The following is a 12,908-nucleotide window of genomic DNA, read 5'->3' on the forward strand; positions in this document are numbered from 1 at the left end:
TTTTTCTGTCACTGCCAGTGCCCACGGTCATGGAGGCCGTTTCCCAGTCACTGCCAGTGCTCCTGACCATGGCAACTCTGCCCTCTGAGTCTTCCATGACTCCACCCTCTGATTCTTCCATGACTCTGCCCTCTGAGTCTTCCACAACTCCTCCCGCTACTCTGGAGACTCCTTCCCCAGTGGTTCCATCTGCTCCTTCTCCCAAGATTCCATCCGCCTCTTCTGATACTCTTCCATCCAACGGCTCCTGAGCCGCCTACTGCCCCAAACCCTGCGGATCCGCCTCCAGAGACTCAATTCCCTGAGCCTGCTGCGGCTCTGCCCGCTCCGCCTCTGGCTCCTCCTCCTGAAACTCAAATCTCTTCTCTTCCTGAGGCTCAAACCACTCCCCCTCTGGCTCCTCCTCCTGAGACTCAAACCTCTGCTCCTCCTGCGGCTCTGCCCGCTCCACCTTCGGCACCACCTCCTGAGACTCAGCTCCCTAAACCAGCTGTGGATCTGCCCTCTGGGTCTTCAACACCAGTGTTTGGAGTTTTTTTGACAGTGATAACAAACAACATGTTGGAACTTAAACTACTTTATTAATAACACTTTTTAATTTTTTCACTCACTCCTCCCATACTATTAAACAAAACAACTTTTATTTCTCAAACATATATTAACAAAGGGAGGTGTCTGAATTTCTGAAATAGTGCAAAATAATAACAATAATGTCCACTAACACTTAAGTATATTTTTTAAACAAAAGCTTTGGTGAGGTAAACAAAAATAATAAATAAAGCCCTCCCCTTCATAGTCCTTACATATTATTTTTGTTATTAACCATTTTTATTGATTCCATACATAAATTATACAAACATAGCATAAAGTCCTTCATATTCTTAAAAAACACTCTTATTTCTAAATAAATAAATAAGATTATAAATAAAGGGATGAGTCTGAAATTGTTAAACATAATAGTAATAATTATAAAGTGCACCCACATTAAAGTGTCTTTTTACAATAACAGCTTTGGTCAGGTAAACAAAATAATAGCTTATATTCGGATCCAGCTAAACAAGTGAAAAAAGAAACTGCTACTTTTTACTTTATTAATACTCCCAGTTGAGCATAACTAGGTTGTAATGTAGAAAACAGAGTCTCTCAGCATTTTGGCCTGTAAGTCAAAGAGGGTGGGGGGCAAAGAAACTTTCTTGCTAGGGGAGCAAGTATGGGGAATCTTTCCTCATTTTTTTCCACCGTTCAAGTGGCTTGCTTCTCCTCCTGTCAATCACTGGTTCAAAAAGGTACTGCTGAAGCTCTGCTTCAGTGGTAGATTTGAATCCCTGTGCAACTTCAGAGCTAGCACCAAGAAGAGTGTCATACATTTTATCAATCAGTTTCTTCTGAAATTATTGCTCTGTCTGGGGCCTTTTTTGAGGGCTGCTGCTATCAACTGAACTTGGTAAATCCTGTGGTCATGCCTGTGTCTCACCTTGTGTGGTTTGTGTGCTGTCTTGCTCCATGCAATCTGCCTCCTTTTTAAACCAATCTTTTGCCTTTGACATGGTGATATCAGATGAAAATGCATTTCCTTTATATCTAGGATCCAAAAAACAGGCTAGAACCACACATTTTACTTCTTCCACTTTAGTAAACTTCCTGGTGAGGCTCTCTAGCGTCTCCTGTCTCATTGTTTTGATCCCATGAGAAGAAGGACCTTGGCTGCTGAGCAACATTTTCAGGACATTGAAAGATGGGATGATGCATGATGTTGAAATTTTATAGTGGCTCATCTCCAGTGTGACCTCCTCCACTGGACTAAGGGTGTCAGTAATGTTACTGACGATGTTTCACTGCTTGGCAGATAGACTGCTGAATCCACCATATTCACTGGCATAGATGTTCAGGGCCCTTTTTTGTTCTTGAACCCTAACCAGCATGTGTAAGGTTGAGTTCAATCTAGTTGGCACAGCCTGAATGATGGAATGTATAGGTAGGCCAAGGTCCTGCTGGATCTGAGCTAAACGCTGTTTGGCTAGAACTGAGTAATTAAAATGGGTAGCACATCTCTTCAGCAATGAGGTAATATTTTGGACAACTCTTTGTGAGCAGAAGCCATCATTTACAACAACCTGTAATGTGTGAGCACTACAGCATAGGTCCATTAGTTCAGTAATTCGCAAGTCTTTAACAATGTTAGCACCACTATCCCTTAGAACAACTACCACTCTGTCTTTGTCAATTTCCCATTCTTCTAGCATGCCCAGGAAAATCTCAATAATGTTCTCACCAGTATGTGATCCAGTCATTGCTTTTATATTGATATTTACTTGCCTGTGAATCCACTGATCATCAATGAAATGGCATGTCAGACTCATTAGAGATTCAGTTGCACTAGTCCAGCAGTCTGTTGTAAAAGCCAAGTAGTAACCTGATTTCCATCTAGATCACTGCTACACAACAATAAAGGATGCATATTGCTCTGTTCCTAGAGCAGCTTTGGGACTCTCTGATCACTGTCTGGTTCATCTTCTTCCAACCTACAGGCAGAAATTAAAATCAACCAAGCCAGTAGTAAGGATTGTAAAGAGATGGACCAATGAAGAAGAGCGGGAACTACAAGCCTGCTTTGATTGCATGGATTGGAGTGTTTTTGAGGCTGCAGCCACAGACCTGGATGAGCTCACAGATACTGTTACATCATATATCAAGTTTCTGTGACGATATGTGCATTCCTACTAGGACTTATTTAAAGTTCAACAATGACAAACTGTGGTTTACAGCAGAGCTCAGGCAGCTTCGTCAGGCCAAAGAGGATGCTTACAGGGGTGGGGATAAAGTCTTGTACAATCAGGCCAGGAACACACTGAACAAGGAAATCAGAGTGGCTAAAATTAGATACTCTGAGAAGCTGAAAAACAAGTTTTCAGCTAACGACCCTACATCAGTGTGGAGTGGCATGAAACAACTCACAAATTACAGGACTCCTACCCCCAACCCTGTGGTGGACCAACAACTGGCTGACGACCTGAATGTGTTCTACTGCAGATTTGAAAGGCCCGATCTCACTCTGACCTTCACTTCACACAAACACCAACACCTCCTGCAACCCCCCTCCTCCCCCCTCCTGCTACTCAACCTGCACTTAAAATCTGTGAAGATGATGTGAGCCATGTCTTTAGGAAACAAAAGACGAGGAAAACTTAAGGCCCAGATGGCGTCTCACCAGTGTAGAGGGAGAAGAGTAGTGGGGAGAGCACACATCCCTGGGGGGCACCAGTGCTGATTGTACAGGTGCTGGAAGTGAGTTTCCCCTGTCTCACAAGCTTCTGCCTGTCTGTCAGAATGCTAGTAATCCACTGACAGATAGACATGGGAACAGAGAGTTGGTGTAATTTATTCTGGAGTATAGCTGGGATGATGGTGTTTAAAGCCGAACTGAAGTCCACAAAAAGGATCCTTGCATATGTCCCTGGTCTGTCCAGATGTTGCAAGATATAAAGCAATACCATGTTGACTGCATCATCCACAGACCTGTTTGCTCGATAAGCAAATTGAAGGGGACTAGAAAGGGTCCAGTGATGTTCTTCAGGTGGGCCAACATCAGTCTCTCAAATGATTTCACGACCACAGATGTCAGGGCGACAGGTCTGTTGACATAAAATCCTGTGATTTTTGGTTTCTTTAGGACAGGAATAATGATTGAGCATTTGAAGCAGCATGGGACTTCACACTGCTCCAGTGATCTATTGAAGATCTGTGTGAAGATGGGGGCCAGCTGGTTAGCACAGGATCGAAGACACACTGGTGAGACACCATCTGGGCCTGAAGCTTTCCTCGTCTTTTGTTTCTAAAAGACGTGGCTCACATCATCTTCACAGATATTAAGTGCAGGTTGAGTAGCAGGAGAGGGGAGGAGGGGGGTTGCAGGAGGTGTTGGTGTTTGTGTGAAGTGAAGGTCAGAGTGGGTGTGGGGTGTGAGATTGGGCCTTTCAAATCTGCAGTAGAACACATTCAGGTCGTCAGCCAGTTGTTGGTCCACCACAGGTTTGGGGGTAGGAGTCCTGTAATTTGTGAGTTGTTTCATGCCACTCCACACTGATGCAGGGTCGTTAGATGAAAACGTCACGGTTACTTGTGTAACCTCCGTTCCCTGATGGAGGTAACGAGACGTTGTGTCGATGTAGTCACACAAGGGGTCACTCTTGGGAGCCCAAGACACCTCTGGTCTTTGATAAAAGGCCAATGAAAATTGGCAAGTGGTATTTGCATGCCACTCCCCCGGACATACGGGTATAAAAGGAGCTGGTATGCAACCACTCATTCAGGTTTTATGCTGAGGAGCTGATATAAGGTCCGGCCATTTCAGCGGGTAGTTCAGCGTTGTGGCAGGAGGGACACAACATCTCGTTCCCTCCATCAGGGAACGGAGGTTACACAAGCAACCATGACGTTCCCTATCTGTCACTCACTCGACATTGTGTCGATGTAGTGACACTAGGGGTCCCTATACGAAATGCCACAATTGGCTGAACTGTGTTACGTGAACTGGCGGTGTGTGGTGGGCAGACTACTGTGTGCCTCATAGCCAGCACACCAGGTCGACACGTAACTTTCCACAACATAGTTATGAGTGTCGATTGGCCCTTTTTGAGGACAAGTCGACTACCCAAAAGATAGAGACAGGCTTAACCCAGTCGTGGCCTCTTTCCCCCTTCTTTTTATCCACTCCCTAAAAAAGAAGGGGGATTATCCGACTGGGCCGCCAGGTCCAGTCGGGGGGTGTCCCTCCCTAGGGGAAGACACAGCGGAGACCACACCTCGCCAAAGAGAGGGGGGATATTTAAGTGGAAAAATACATCACATGGTCTTTCCAACCATGTGGAGAGTCTTCAAGGTAGATCCTGCCCAATGGGGGAGGAGTTACTACAAACATGGAGACTGGGGCAGAGGAGCTCTGCCCAAGGAAGACGCAGTTTGCCAACAGGGAAATGAATTAGCGAAAGATATATAATCGCATGGGGTTAGCCTTACAGGGAACCGCCACATGCAGAGCACCTACCCCAGAACAGGGCTCTTAGTTAGCGCATGTACTGGGCCGGCAGTGAATCTCTCCGAAAACTCGACTGCTACAGGGCTCGGAGGAAGTCAACCAGGGAACAAAGTTTGTGAACACTACTGGGAATTAATGGCGCACGTCTTCAGCTCCAAGGGAGGTGGAAAGCGTTATGTGCAAGCAATACACCCGGCAGGCTATCCCGGGCTTATCCGCTTGTGTTGCGTGCCCCTACCTGGGACGAAACCGGTTCCACCTGGAGGTTGTAGAACCTTGCACAGGTTTTGGGTGTTGACCAGCCCGCTGCTCTGCAAATGTCTGTTAGAGAGGCACCCCTGGCCAGGGCCCAGGGAGCCGCTACACCCCTGGTAGAATGGGCTTGTAGCCCTATCGGGGGCGGCATGTCCTGGGCGACAACAGCCATAGTTATGGCATCAATGAGCCAGTGGGCGATCCTCTGCTTGGAGACAGTGCTTCCTTTCTGCTGTGCACCAAATCAGACAAAGAGCTGCTCAGAGATTCTAAAGCTCTGCGTGCGATCCAAATAGATGCGTAAAGCATGCACCGGACACAGTGACGACAGGGCTGGGTCTGCCTCCTCCTGGGGAAGCGCTTGCAGGTTCACCACCTGGTCCCTAAAGGGGTGGTGGGAACCTTGGGCACATAGCCCGGTCAGGGTCTCAGGATCACGTGAGAGTAACCCGGACCGAACTCCAGGCACATTTCGCTGACAGAGAACGCTTGCAGGTCACCTACCCTCTTGATGGAAGTGAGCGCAGTCAGGAGGGCAGTCTTCAAGAAGAGTGCCTTAAGCTCGGCTGACTGCAAAGGCTCAGAGAGGTCCAATGAGGGAACAAGGCACGGTCTGGAGGGATTCAGCCTCCTGGCGCCTCTTAGGAACCTGATGATCAGGTCGTGCTTCCCTAAGGACTTACCGTCGACTGCGTCGTGGTGTGCTGCTATGGCGGCAACGTACACCTTCAAGGTGGATGGGGACTGCCGCCCTTCCAACCTCTCCTGCAGGAAGGAAAGCACTGATCCGACTGCGCATCTCTGGGGGTCTTCCTGACGGGAAGAACACCACTTAGTGAACAGACGCCACTTAAAGGCATACAGGCGCCTCGTAGAGGGGGCCCTAGCCTGAGTGATCATGTCTACCACCTCAGGGGAATTCGCCAGGGGGGGCTGTCGCGAGGAGCGTGAGGTCCGAGAACCATGCCTGGGCGGGCCAGTAAGGTGCTACCAGGATGACCTGCTCCTTGTCCTCCCTGACCTTGCACAGGGTCTGTGCAAGTAGGCTCACTGGGGGAAAATGCATATTTGCGCATGCCAGGAGGCCAGCTGTGTGCCAGCGCGTTTATGCCGAGGGGGTCTCGGTCAGGGCGTACCAGAGCGGGCAGTGGGGAGGATTCTTGGGAGGCGAACAGGTCCACCTGTGCCTGTCGAATCGACTCCAAGTCAGCTGGACCACCTGAGGGTGGAGTCTCCACTCTCCCCTGAGGGTAACCTGTCGTGACAGCGCGTCCGCTGTAGTGATGAGGTTGCCCGGGATGTGAGTGGCTTGCAGCGACTTGAAGTGCTGCTGACTCCAGAGGAGACGGCGGGCGAGTTGTGACATACAATGAGAGTTTCAGTGGAACCGCTGTTTTCTGTTTGAACGCCTTCAAACAGGCCAGCACCGACCGGGCGCGCTCGTTCGTAAGGCGCGCCATCAAGGAGACTGAGTCCAACTCCAAACCGAGAAAAGAGATGCTCTGAACTGGGAGGAGCTTGTTCTTTTCCCAGTTGACCCGAAGCCTTAGTCGGCTGAGGTGTGAGAGCATCAGGTTCCTGTGTGCGCACAACATGTCTCGAGAATAAGCTAGGATTAGCCAGTCATTGAGATAGTTGAGAATGCGAATGCCCACCTCCCTTAATGGGGCAAGGGCAGACTCTGCGACCTTCGTAAAGATGCGAGGAGACAGGGACAGTCCGAAAGGGAGGACATTGTACTGATACGCCTGACTCTCGGATGCAAACCGAAGGAAGGGTCTGTGTCGAGGAAGGATCGAGACGTGGAAGTACGCATCCTTCAGGTCTACCACCGCGAACCAATCTTGATGCCGGACGCTCGCCAGAATGCGTTTTTGCGTCAGCATCTTGAACGGGAGTCTGTGTAAAGCCTAGTTCAGAACTCACAGGTCCAAGATTGGCCGCAACCCACTGCCTTTTTTCAGTACGATGATGTAGGGGCTGAAAAACCCCTTCTTCTTCTTGGCTGGAGGGACAGGTTCTATCGTGCCCTTTCGTAGGAGGGTAGCGATCTCCACGCAAGGTAGCAGCGTTTTCGTCCATCACCAAGGTGAAGTGGACACCGCTGAACCTGGGCAGACGCCCGGTGAGGTGAATCGCGTAGCCGAGTCGGACGGTCCGGACCAGCCCTCGCGACGGATTGGAAAGCGCAAGCCATGCGTCCAAGTTCCATGCAAGGGGGACCAAAGGGACAACGTCATTGGACGTACCAGCCCCGGTGGGGCCTCGTGGCGGGGCAGAGCTCGAGGTGCCACACCACGTTGTGGCCATGCTGAGTCTAAGGACATCGAAGCACTTACCTGGCTCCTTGTGACCACCCCCGGAACAGCCTGGGATGGGGGAGGAAGAGGCCTGTCCTCGTGACCCGTGGAGACTGTCACACCGGGGGCGGATTTGTGCCACAGCTGGGCGCTCAGGGGCAGGAGACCGACGCTGGAGCGCCAAACCTGCCAAATAGAGTGGTGGACGGCGATCGTGATGACGGCCGTGCACACCGGATACATGACCCAGGGAACAAGGAAACCGTTCTTGCTGAGCTCTTGAGTACTGCAGCCACTTGGGCATGCAGCGCAATTAAATGCAAAAGGTAACAAAAAGATGGAGAGATCTGCTTACCAGTTCCAGAGCAGCGGGTTTCGTTGTCCCTGGGTCGCCCGTCTCAAAGATGCTTTGAAGCCTTTCACAGGTTCTGGGCGGCCGTGAGACCGGTGGTGTCTGCTTCCTGCAGTGGGCTCCACGCCGGGGCCGGGCCGAAGGAGCGGGCTGCGGTGCGGATGAGTAGATGGGGTGCGGGATCTTGAGCTGCGCCGGGGCAGGATATGCCGGCTAGCATCCGTCTACTGCTCCACCATCGAAAACTGCTGGGCAAAGTCCTCAACGGTGTCGCCGAATAAGCCTGCCTGGGAAATGGGGGAAGCAAGGAACCATGTCTTGTCGGCCTCACCCATCTCGACCAGGTTGAGCCAAAGGTTCCGCTCCTGGACCACTAGTGTGGCCATTGTCCACCCGAGAGACCGCGCCATGACCTCCGTCGCTCAGAAAGCGAGGTCGGTCGCCGAGCACAGTTCTTGCCCGGGGCGTAACTACCCTCGTGCAGTTCCTTTAGCGCCTTGGTGGACTTGCAGGAGAGCCATGGCGTGCAGGGCAGAGGCGGCTTGTCCAGCGGCACCGTAGGCCTTGGCCGTCAGAGACGACGTAAACCTACAGGCCTTGGACAGGGGCTTTGGGCACCTGCGCCAGGTGGCGGCGCTCTGCGGGCATAGGTGCACCACGAGCACCTTTATCCACCGGGGGATTGCCGAATAGCCCTTGGCCACCCCACCATCAAGGGTAGTGAGGGCAGGGAAGCTGAAAAGATCGGGACCGGGCAGTAAAAAGTGCCTCCCGCGACCTTGTCAGCTCTTCATGCACTTCCGGGAAGAAAGGAACGGGGGCGGGGCGTGGCTTTGAGCGGTGCCGTGAGCCCAGGAACCAATCACCGAGCCGCGAGGGTTCAGGGGAGAGCAGAGGGTTCCACTCTAGCTGACGCTCGTGACTGCCCGGGAAAGCATGTCATCATCTCTGCATCAGCCTGTGACTGGGCAATCGTCCCCGAAGGGAGGAGCCCAGCTGAGGCTTCCGACTGGACGAGCCCGCTCTCCGATGCTGCGCTCGAGAGCTCATCTCTTTCGCGGGCTCCGAATAAGAGGTCGAATTCGCCGTGAAACGAGCCGGCGGACTCATCCGGAAGCCCGATTGGGGCAGACGAGCATGCTGGGGAATGGTAGGTCCGTGGGGGGATACCCAGCGGAGGCGGTCCCATTGGGGTCCCCAAATCGCCCCCAGTGCTAGCCGCGCTGGCCTCATACCCGTGGGTAAAAGGACCAGGGCGGGGAGCCTCTGGGGTGGCTTGCTTTCTAACAAAGGCGAGCCGCGACCACAACGTTGCCATGGACATGTCCTCGCAATGAGAACATGACCATCCACGAACGCTGTCTCCGCGTGAGCAGTGCCTAGACACGAAAGACATTGATAGTGACTGTCAGAAGGCGAGAGATAACAAGCGCAACCAGGAATAACACACAATCAGAAAAGCATCTTTAGAAAGACGCGTCTTTAAAAAGACGTTCCGTGTGTGCTGCTCTTTTAGAGAAATATACTCTTTTATTTCTGCCGAAGCGTCCAGGGGCATTCTCTGCAGTGCACCAGTGCAGAGGGGGGAGAAGCCGCTGAAATGCACCGTCAGATCCAGCAGAGGTGAATGAACAGTCGTGGGAATTCAGCTCAGTGAGCATGACCATTCGGCTCCGAAGGGAAAATCTGAATGAGTGGTTGCATACCAGCTCCTTTAATACCCGTATGTCCGGGGGAGTGGCATGCAAATACCACTTGCCAATTTTCATTGGCCTTTTATCAAAGACCAGAGGTGTCTTGGGCTCCCAAGAGTGACCCCTAGTGTCACTACATCAACACAACGTCGAGTGAATGACAGATAGGGAACTTGTTTTTCAGCTTCTCAGAGTATCTTCTTTTAGCCACTCTGATTTCCTTGTTCAGTGTGTTTCTGGCCTGATTGTACAAGACTTCATACCCACCCCTGTAAGCATCTTCTTTGGCCTGACAAAGTTGCCTGAGCTCTGCTGTAAACCACAGTTTGTTGTTGTTGAACTTTAAATAAGTCCTAGTAGGAATGCACATATCCTCACAGAAACTGATGTAACAGTATCTGTGAGCTCATCCAGTTCTGTGGCTGCAGCCTCAAAAACACTCCAATCCGTGCAATCGAAGCAGGCTTGTAGTTCCAGCTCTTCTTCATTGGTCCATCTCTTTACAGTCCTTACTACTGGCTTGGTTGATTTTAATTTCTGCCTGTAGGTTGGAAGAAGATGAACCAGACAGTGATCAGAGAGTCCCAAAGCTGCTCTAGGGACAGAGCAATATGCATCCTTTATTGTTTTGTAGCAATGATCCAGTATGTTCCTGTCTCTGGTGGGGCATATAATGTGCTGTTTGTATTTGGGCAGTTCACATGTGAGATTTGCTTTGTTAAAATCCGCAAGAATAATAATAACTGAGTCCGGGTATTGTTGTTCCGTGTCTGTGATTTGATCAGCCAGCTGTTGCAGCGCTGCATTCAAACACGCATTTGTCGTGATATACACACCAGAATAAATGAGGAAAACTCCCGCAGCGAATTGAAAGGCTTATAGTTAATAAAGAGCGCTTCCAAATTAGGACAGCACATCCTCTTTAACGCTGTTATATCTGTACACCAACTTTCATTGATGTAAAAGCATGTTCCACCGCCTCTCGTTTTCCCCATTAACTCCGATTCGATCTGCTCTGAACAGCTGGAAGCCTGACAGATGTAACGCGCTGTTTGGAATGGCTTCACTCAGCCAGGTTTCTGTGAAGCACAAGGCAGCAGAGGTTGAAAAGTCCTTGTTTGTGCGGGTGAGGAGATGTAGTTCGTCCATTTTTTTAGGAAGAGAGTGGAGATTCGCAAGATGAATGCTCGGCAGCGTTGTTCGAAAGCCCCGCAGATGGAGTCTGACCAGTGCACCGGCTCGTCTTCCTCGCCTGCGTCTCCTGAACAACAAAGCCGTGCCTTCAACTAAAATGTCCAGCAAAACGTCTGAATATTCAAAAACCGGGAAAAGACTGTCTGGTATAAGCTGTCGAATGTTCAGCAGCTCGTCTCTGGTAAAAACTGACTGGAAAAAGATTACTAAACACAGGACAAACAAAAAAAAACAACAAAACAATAGGAGCGCTCCACACCAAGGCGGCCATCCGTGGCGCCATCCTGATGTATCATTCTTACATTCTGAGAAAAGAGAACAATTGTGAATACATTGTAGCAATTTCTATCTGAAATGGCATCGGAATAATTAATGTTTCTGTAAGTCTAGTTAATATGGCAACAAAATACCTAGCCTACTGACAGAGAGGTATTTACCACGTTATTACAATGAGCAGCACTTCTGCAACCTGTCTGGTAGCAAATTACATGCACCTCCTCTCTTAGTGTCACCTAACATCACAAAAGCACCTCTTAGACATGTTTGTTGTGACAAAAGTATTTCTCCTCACAAATATCTGACAAGCTGACACTCAACTTGTACCGGAACGCCGAGTCGCGGAGATAGTTAATCATTTTCCACAGAGCTGTAATACACACTGTAATATACACGGATGTGATGATTAACAGTGAAGAAATGTTTGTAAATACAATTTAGGGAGTTGAATCTTACCAGAAGGATCTCAAGTTAAGTTTCAAAGCTTAACAAAACTTCTCTGGCTGGACTACATACAGTGGCTAATTGGAACATGCCCAAACATGCCCGATCTGAACGTGAATGATCTGATTAACAAGGTGCATAGGCAACAAATATGAAATTAGCCCATTTTATTGCCATCACACACTCAGCCAACATTCTCTGATTAAAGTAAAATGTTACAGCTTGTGGACTATTTGCTTGCCACCGTGCGAGTTAATCTTGTGAGGCTATTTCTTACTACACAAGCAATTCTATACATCTCACTTGAGCACAAATGTCTGTTACATTTAATAACATTTAATAATTTATTTAAACAATACATAATTACATAAGCCAGTTACTTAACCTTTGAACACCATTGTCTCCCTCTGCTGTTGCAGGCAGAGCTGTATAGACGCTCTTGCGTGTTGTTCACGAGAGATCCACAAGATGGCGCCATTGATCCATGAAACCGATATTACAAAACCAATAACCGATTATGTAATAAAATGTGAATATCGGTAAAAAAATATATCCGTATAACCGATTATCGGTCGATCTCTAGTATATTTATATAGCCCTCATGTTTCCCTTAGTCTTTGTCTGTTCTTGTTCCTATGTCTGTATGTAGTGTTACTAGCCAGCATACTGCTGTGGAGTATAAGTTACCTTCTTTGAATATTCACCACCTTCATTGTATATTCTTCTTTTGTTCATTATTAAATTACTGCAATTGGATCCACATGCTCTCACCTCTTCCCTGCACAAACTCCTAACTGCATTATGTCACACATATTTGTCCAGCAACTTTTAACGACCAACTGAACTTGATTGTCATCTAAAATTAATTTAAGCGTCATAATGCAATTTATATTTTCTGAAGAAGCTCAGCAAATGAGATCCGAGGAAAAGAAGGTTAGATTTAAAATATTTAAAAGTTTTAAATGTTCAAAAGCTCATTTTCTGAAAGTGAACTCAGCATTGGACAAATAGTTCTGATAGTTTATAGTCTTGAAAAAAGTCTAGAACATTCTGAGAATGTCATTCAGCCGACTTTTTCATCTACAAAACAGGGTAAGGCTAATTTAAGTTTGTGTAAAGATAAGGCAATTATATAGGCCAAACAATATTATTTTTTCATTTAGTAATTCATTTTTTTAAATTTAATGCTTTACTTATTTAGTAATTAATTTGATTTAATACAGAGAATTTTAGCGGCATTTTTCATAAGTAAGCTAAAAAATAGTTTTGTTAGTACATAGTAAAAAATGTTAGTGTTCCAAAAAAGCACACTGAAGCTTTTCTCCTAGTATTGTGTTTTTATTTTTCATTTAAAACAT

General features: G+C 48.3%; 1 pseudogene; it reads right to left on the reverse strand.

Annotated features, from left to right (window-relative positions):
* Nucleotides 1-256: 256 nt before the first annotated feature.
* On the reverse strand, nt 257-12,350 carry LOC127443117 (zinc finger BED domain-containing protein 4-like; annotated as a pseudogene).
* Between the last annotated feature and the right edge of the window lie 558 nt (nt 12,351-12,908).

The sequence above is a fragment of the Myxocyprinus asiaticus genome, chromosome 1, assembly GCF_019703515.2.
Source record: "Myxocyprinus asiaticus isolate MX2 ecotype Aquarium Trade chromosome 1, UBuf_Myxa_2, whole genome shotgun sequence".
Taxonomy (NCBI): Eukaryota; Metazoa; Chordata; class Actinopteri; order Cypriniformes; family Catostomidae; genus Myxocyprinus; species Myxocyprinus asiaticus.